Raw genomic sequence first — 7,959 nt, 5'->3', positions numbered from 1 at the left:
GCTGCACAGAAGAAAGCGGAAATGGAAGCTGAGACTGCACATAAGAAAGCGAAAATGGAAGCTGAGGCTGCAGAGAAGAAAGCAAAAATGGAAGCTGAGGCTGCACGGAAGAGAGCAGAAATAGAAGTCTTAGAAAAACAATGTGAGCACGCCAAAGACATGGCAAGACTAAGAGTCTTAGAGCAGGCTGTAAGTGACAATGAAAGAGGTGTCAGTAGCCATCACTCTGTTATATCTTATGCATCAGTGTCATCACAGATCTCATCAAAACTCCATCACTCTGTCATAGCAGCCAAAGAACTCAACCAAGGTGTTGTCTCTACATCTATTACACCTTCTCAAGTGGCAGAAACGGGTACGAATAGAAATGACCTACCACACTATCCCACTTATCTGCCACCCTCTAACCAATCCACTATTATACGGTTACAAACCAACACACCTTTGGACCGTACACCAGCTCCAGTTTTAAACGCCTCAGCACCATCTTATGTTCCCGTCACTCAACGTCAATGTACCAGCTGTCACGGAACCATGAACCAGACGTACAACAAGAGATAAGAGAAAATAAGAAGGCTTTATTGAAAATAAAGCTGTAAAGCAAAAGTCCAAACGGATGGTGAAACCGAGCAGAGTCTTTGCGAAGCCAGAGGTCAGGAACCAGAAGGGTAGTCAGACGAAGCCAGGATCAGGAACCAGCAGGGTAGTCAGACGAAGCCAGGATCAGGAACCAGCAGGGTAGTCAGACGAAGCCAGGATCAGGAACCAGAAGCAGCAGCAGTCTTAGAAGCATGTGAACACAAGAGGACCAAGCAAGGAACTGAAGCCACAGACCTCCTATATATATGAGCTAGGCATCCAGCTCCTCCCAGTGGGAAGGAGGAGCCGCAGGGTGGAAGGCTACAAGAAACCCAGAAACCAAGATGGCCGCCAGCACATGTCAAACGAAGGAGAACAGCAAGAAGGTAAGACCATGACAGTACCTCCCCCTCAAGGGCCCCTCCTCCGCGGAGCACAAAACGGTTTCTGAGGGAAGCGTGCGTGGAAGGCTCGGAGCAAGGCAGGAGCATGGACATCTGCGGAGGGAACCCAGGAACGCTCCTCTGGACCATAACCACGCCAATGGACCAAAAACTGCAACCGACCGCGGACCAGGCGTGAGTCCAGGATATTGCTCACCTCATATTCCTCACGATTGCCCACTTGGACCGGACGAGGCCGAGGAACCGAGGAAGTGAAACGATTACACACCAGTGGCTTCAACAGGGAGACATGAAACACGTTGGAGATCCGCATGCCAGGAGGAAGCGCAAGGGCATAGGCTACCGGGTTTACCCTGCGAAGCACTCGGAAGGGACCAACAAAGCGAGGCACCAGCTTGGGAGTGGGCACTCGAAGGTTGAGGTTGCGGGTGGACAACCATACACGGTCTCCGACCTGGTAGGAAGGAGCAGGCGCTCGTCTGCGATCAGCCTGGAGTCTCTGGCGCTGCGCAGAGACCTCAAGGGACTTCTGGATCTGTACCCAAGAAGCACGTAGGACGGAAAGGTGATCCTCCACAGCCGGAATATCCTGGGGAGAGAATACCTCCGGTAACACGGCAGGTTGGAACCCATAATTGGCCATGAAGGGAGACGTCCCAGAGGAAGAGTTCACCGCCGTGTTCCTGGCAAACTCAGCCCAAGGCAGGAGGTCAACCCAATTGTCTTGGTGATCGGAGACATAGCAACGAAGGAATTGCTCCAAGGCCTGATTGGATCGTTCAGCGGCCCCATTGGACTGAGGGTGGTAGGCCGAGGAGAAGGAGAGATGAATCCCCAACTGGGAGCAAAAGGCGCGCCAGAACCTGGACACAAACTGACTCCCCCGATCCGACACAATCTCCTTGGGCAAACCGTGCAACCGGAAGACCTCCCTGGCAAAAATCGTGGCCAACTCTTGTGCAGAGGGTAACTTCTTGAGAGGAACACAGTGGCACATTTTGGAAAACCGATCCACAATCATGAGAATGACCGTATGGCCTCGGGATGCAGGGAGGTCCACAATGAAATCCATCCCCAGGTGTGACCATGGGCGCTCCCCGGTGGCTATGGGTTGCAGAAGGCCCAACGGAAGGTGCCGAGGGGACTTACTCTGGGCACAAACGGAGCATGCCGCTACATATGCGGCGATGTCGGAACGTAGGGAAGACCACCAGAACAGACGTGAAACAGCCCAGGACAGCTGATTCTTTCCAGGATGCCCCGCGGTCTTGGAGTTATGGTAGGTTCGCAACAACCGAGTGCGCAACTCCTCAGGCACAAAACATCTGCCGTTGGGTCTCCCAGAGGGAGCACCAGATTGAGCCGCCAAAATCTGCTCACCCAGGGGAGAGGTCAGGCTGGTGCGAATGGCGGCCAAGATCTGATTCGGAGGTATGACCGAAGTCGGAATCGACTCCTCCCTGGACAGCTCGGAGTACTGCCGTGATAAGGCATCCGCCCTGATGTTCTTGGAACCGGGTAGGTAGGAGACCACGTAATTAAAACGTGACAAGAACAGAGCCCATCTGGCCTGACGTGGTGTCAATCTCTTGGCCTCAGAAAGGTAGGTCAGATTCTTGTGGTCCGTCAGGATGAGAACCGGAACCACCGAACCCTCGAGCAAGTGCCTCCATTCTTTAAGGGCCTGCACGATGGCCAATAACTCCCTGTCACCAATCTGATAGTTGCACTCCGCGGAAGACAGTTTCCGGGAGTAAAACCCACAAGGAAGCAGAGGACCCTCTGGTGTTCTACGCTGAGACAGAAGGGCGCCTACTCCCGTCTCAGACGCGTCCACCTCGAGGACAAAGGGCAACCCAGGGTTGGGATGCGACAGAATCGGAGCCGACACAAAGGCGGACTTTAGGGCCTCAAAAGCTCGGATGGCCTCGAGCGGCCAGACCTGGGAATTACTGCCCTTCCTGGTCAGATCCGTGAGAGGCTTGGCCAGCATGGAAAAGTCCCTGATGAACTTCCGATAATAATTGGCGAAGCCCAAAAAGCGCTGCAGGGAACGAAGACCACTGGGCTGGGGCCACTGTAAGACAGCCGAAACCTTCTCAGGATCCATGGAGAACCCCTCAGCGGAAATGATGTAACCTAAGAAGGTTACCTGGGATCGGTGAAATTCGCATTTCTCAAGCTTACCGAACAGCTTGTTCTCTCGTAACCGTTGCAACACTCGTCTGACATCCAGAATGTGGGCCTCCATGGATTCAGAATATACCAAGATGTCATCCAAATAGACCACCACACACTGCTGCAACAGGTCACGGAAAACATCGTTGATGAATTCCTGAAAGACTGCGGGCGCATTGCACAACCCAAAGGGCATAACCAAGGATTCATAATGACCGGTCCTGGTGTTAAACGCGGTCTTCCACTCATCGCCCGCCTTGATCCTTACCAGGTTATATGCCGCCCTCAGGTCGAGTTTGGTAAAGACCGTGGCCCCTTTAAGGCGATCGAACAGCTCGGAAATCAAGGGTATCGGGTAAGCGTTCTTGATCGTGATGCGATTGAGACCCCTGTAATCGATGCAAGGCCTCAACTCACCGCCCTTCTTTTTCACAAAGAAAAATCCAGCCCCTGCCGGGGACGAAGATTTGCGAATGTGTCCGCGTGAAAGCGCCTCCCTCACGTACTCCTCCATGGCCTCATTCTCCGCTACCGACAGTGGATAGACTTTGCCACGAGGAGGAACGGCACCAGATTGTAACTCTATGGCACAATCGTATGGGCGGTGCGGAGGTAGGGCAACCGTGCGCACCTTATCGAATACATCCCGGTACTCCTCGTATTCAGGAGGCAACAGAGAGTCCGAGGAAGTACACAGCAACTTGACAGACCCATGGATGCAACTAGCCCCACACTGCGGTGACCACGAGAGGATCTCGACCGATCTCCAATCGAAAGTCGGATTATGCTTCTGGAGCCAGGGGTACCCCAAGACCACCGAGTAGTGTGGAGACGAAATAACCTGGAGGCAGACCGACTCTCTGTGAACGGCACCAATGGCTATCCCCACTGGAAGGGTCTCATGAGTCACGTGTGGCGGCAGAAGGGGTCTGCCGTCTATCGCCTCAAGAGCCAGTGGGGAACCTCGAGCCTGCAGAGGAATGGAATTGGCGGCAGCGAACACACTATCAATGAACAAACCACCAGCACCAGAGTCCACCAACGCCTGGGTCGTCACCGAGCCCCCGACCCAGGAGAGGACAACAGTGATCAGTGGTTTGTCAACACGGGAAACCGGGGACGAGGAGACTCCACCCAAGATCTGCCCCCGACAGGATCTCAGGTACGAGCGTTTCCCTGGACGGTTCGGACATGCCAACCGAAAATGCCCACCGAGACCACAGTACATGCATCGGCCCTCGCGTCTCCGGAGTGCCCTCTTCCCTCGGACAGGCGAGCAAACCCCAGCTGCATGGGTTCACCCCCAGACAAGTCATCCCCAGGAGGCGTGGGAGGAGAGGGAGGCACGGGTGGGACAGCAAACGTAGGCACCAATCTGTTAGAAGACCTCCGCAGGTTCTCCTTAAAGGAAGGTCTCTCCCTGAGTCTGGTGTCAATCAAAATCAGGAACGAAATAAGAGACTCGAGCTCAACTGGTAGGTCCTTAGCTGCAACCTCATCCTTCAAGGCATCCGAGAGACCATGAGAGAAAGCAGCGACCAGAGCCTCATTATTCCAGCCCACCTCTGCTGCCAGGGTACGAAACTCAATGGCGTATTCAGCTACGGATCGTGAACCCTGTCTGATGGACATAAGGAGCTTCGCAGCAGAGGCAGCACGAGCCGGCACATCGAATACCTTCCGAAGAGAAGCAACAAAACCGGAAAACTCGGCAACCACCGGATTGTTGTTCTCCCATAAAGGGCTGGCCCAGGCCAAGGCCTTGTCCGAGAGCAGCGAGATCAAGAAGCCCACCTTTGATCTCTCAGTAGGAAAGGCATGTGGCAGCAACTCGAAATAAATGCCCACCTGGTTAAGGAAACCTCGGCACTGAGTTGGCTCTCCCCCAAAGCGCTGTGGAAGAGGGGCAGAACCGGTCATACCCCGAAACACCGCAGGCGCAACAACAGGTGTCGGGGTAGACTCTGGCGCAACAACCGGAGCGGCAGTAGGAGCGAGCCCAGGAGCGACAACCGACCCATCGGCAACGGGAGCGAAATGAGCCGTGCGTTCAAGCAGGGTTTGCAACGCCACAGCGAACCGACCCAACAGGTGATCCTGCTGATCAAGTCTGGCAACCAGCGTGGGTAGCGAGGATGGCCCTGTACTGTCAGAATTCATGGCTTGGTCCTAATGTCACGGAACCATGAACCAGACGTACAACAAGAGATAAGAGAAAATAAGAAGGCTTTATTGAAAATAAAGCTGTAAAGCAAAAGTCCAAACGGATGGTGAAACCGAGCAGAGTCTTTGCGAAGCCAGAGGTCAGGAACCAGAAGGGTAGTCAGACGAAGCCAGGATCAGGAACCAGCAGGGTAGTCAGACGAAGCCAGGATCAGGAACCAGCAGGGTAGTCAGACGAAGCCAGGATCAGGAACCAGAAGCAGCAGCAGTCTTAGAAGCATGTGAACACAAGAGGACCAAGCAAGGAACTGAAGCCACAGACCTCCTATATATATGAGCTAGGCATCCAGCTCCTCCCAGTGGGAAGGAGGAGCCGCAGGGTGGAAGGCTACAAGAAACCCAGAAACCAAGATGGCCGCCAGCACATGTCAAACGAAGGAGAACAGCAAGAAGGTAAGACCATGACACCAGCTACTGCAACTAACTTTGTTCCGCCTGCAATTGTATACCCAAAGTCTGAAAACACAGACATGTCGCAGTTTGCCAAGTACATCCTTCACAAAGAACTCACTAGGACGGGCCTCACCATGTTTGATGACAAACCTGAAAATTACCGAGGCTGGAAATTCACCTTTAAAGCAACAATCAGCAAATTAGATATCACTGTTGCAGAAGAATTGGATCTACTCATCAGGTGGCTAGGTCCTCAGTCAGCTGAACGTATCAAAAGACTTAAAACCGTTTACATTTCCAATCCTGCTGCAGGTCTCGACACTGCTTGGGACAGACTTGAACGTTGCTTTGGCAACTCTGAGGCCATCGAAGATGCCTTACTCAAAAGGTTTGCAAGGCTTCCCAAGGATTACAGCTAAAGACAATCTAAAGCTTCAAGAACTTAGTGATCTTCTACTAGAGCTTCAACTAGCTAAGGCTGACACCCACCTACCCGGTCTTAGTTACCTTGACACCCCTTGTGGCATCAACCCTATTGTCTTTAAGCTACCATATGGCATTCAAGAAAAATGGGTTGGTCAAGGATCTACTTACAAGAAAAGGTATGTGTAACGGAACGCCTAGCACCCCGACCGGGTACCTCCGTTGATAGATGCTCCTTGTGCTTCCAGAGGACTCCAAGCACTCCACTTGACACCGTCAGCACTGCAGACCCCGCGAACCGCCGAAGCTTGGTGGAGGTCTCGCCGTCTCCTACCCACCCTGGACCTATGCCAAGGCTCCAGGCTCCAGTGGGTGAACCTCTCCTAAATGCAGAGACAGGAACCAGGAACAAGCTCTTACAAGAGCTTATACTCAGGGGAGTATTGTGATATAGCAATCCCCAAGAGTGTAGTTATCCCATTCCCCAAACATGAGCCAAAACTTCATGAAGGTATAAAAACAGGAACTCTCTTTATTTTAACACACAGGCATTTTATACACATCTTCCAACAAGGTTACCACCCACAGGGTTTTGTAAAAACAGCCAATAACCACGTACAATACACTCAGACACTCCCACACAAAATCCTCCCCTCTGCCCGTGATAGAATTACCTCACACTGGGTTGATGCAATAATCACAGGCAGGCGAATACACAATATCCTCTGTCCTGGAGACAACCGAGAAGTAATTCAATTATCTCTCAGGAAAAAGGACATCGCCAATACACACAGAGAGACAATGGAACAGACCTCCCTACTCAACGTATACAATGTCCCACCCTTTTCAATACACATAGACATTTAACATCCCAAAATGGCACGAATTAGACCAGGGTTCAAGTTAGTCCAAGTCCTTTGTGAACAAATGAGGCCTGGCTGATGAGAGGGCCCATAATCCTGGGGCAAGAGGCTAGTAGCCAGGCCCCTCCAAAACCCAGTGGCGAGGTTGGTTTCGCCACAGTATGGAGTAGCCTTTCCTCCCTTTTCCTACTTCTGTACCTTCATAAAGGAAATTGTGGACTCTAAGAATGACCCAAGTTTCTTCTACGGTGACTGTAACCCTCTTAGTCCACCTTCTCCAGGACTTGCAAACAAGCGCATAACGCACAGAGACCGCAGGGGTCCAGTGTCAGTAAAAAAAAGGACTGATGTTCGACCTGCACCTGCTACGATTCTTCCGAAGACTGGACAGAACAAGAAACTTGAGGATCCGATTCGCCAATGTCCCACACATAACAAGCCACACCCACTTAAGAAGTGCATCGGTTTTAGAAAGAAACCTCTACAGGAATGCAAGGAACTTTTAAAGGAATTTGGAGTTTGTTTCAGATTCTGTGCTTCCACAGAACACCTGGCAAAAGACTGTAAGGCCATCATTAAGTGCATAGAATGCGGTAGCAACAATCACGTTCAAGCCCTTCATCTGTTCCAACACAGCACTAATCCATCCACTGACATTCCACCCAGGGCAAAGCTTGGCGGGGAGCACGTTGAACAAACAGCAACCTCCACCCCAGTGTTCTCAACATGCACTGAAGTCTGTGGGGAAGGACTTTGTGGGAAATCCTGCGCTAAGATATGCTTGGTTCGCGTATACGCAAAGGGCAAACCTGAAAGGGCCGTAAGACTGTATACCATTCTCGACGACCAGAGTAACCGATCTCTCGCAAGTACAAGGTTCTTTGATCTCTTAGGCA

Source organism: Bufo bufo, chromosome 5, assembly GCF_905171765.1.
Source record: "Bufo bufo chromosome 5, aBufBuf1.1, whole genome shotgun sequence".
In the NCBI taxonomy this organism is placed as follows: Eukaryota; Metazoa; Chordata; class Amphibia; order Anura; family Bufonidae; genus Bufo; species Bufo bufo.
Note: the sequence above shows the minus strand (reverse complement) of the source record.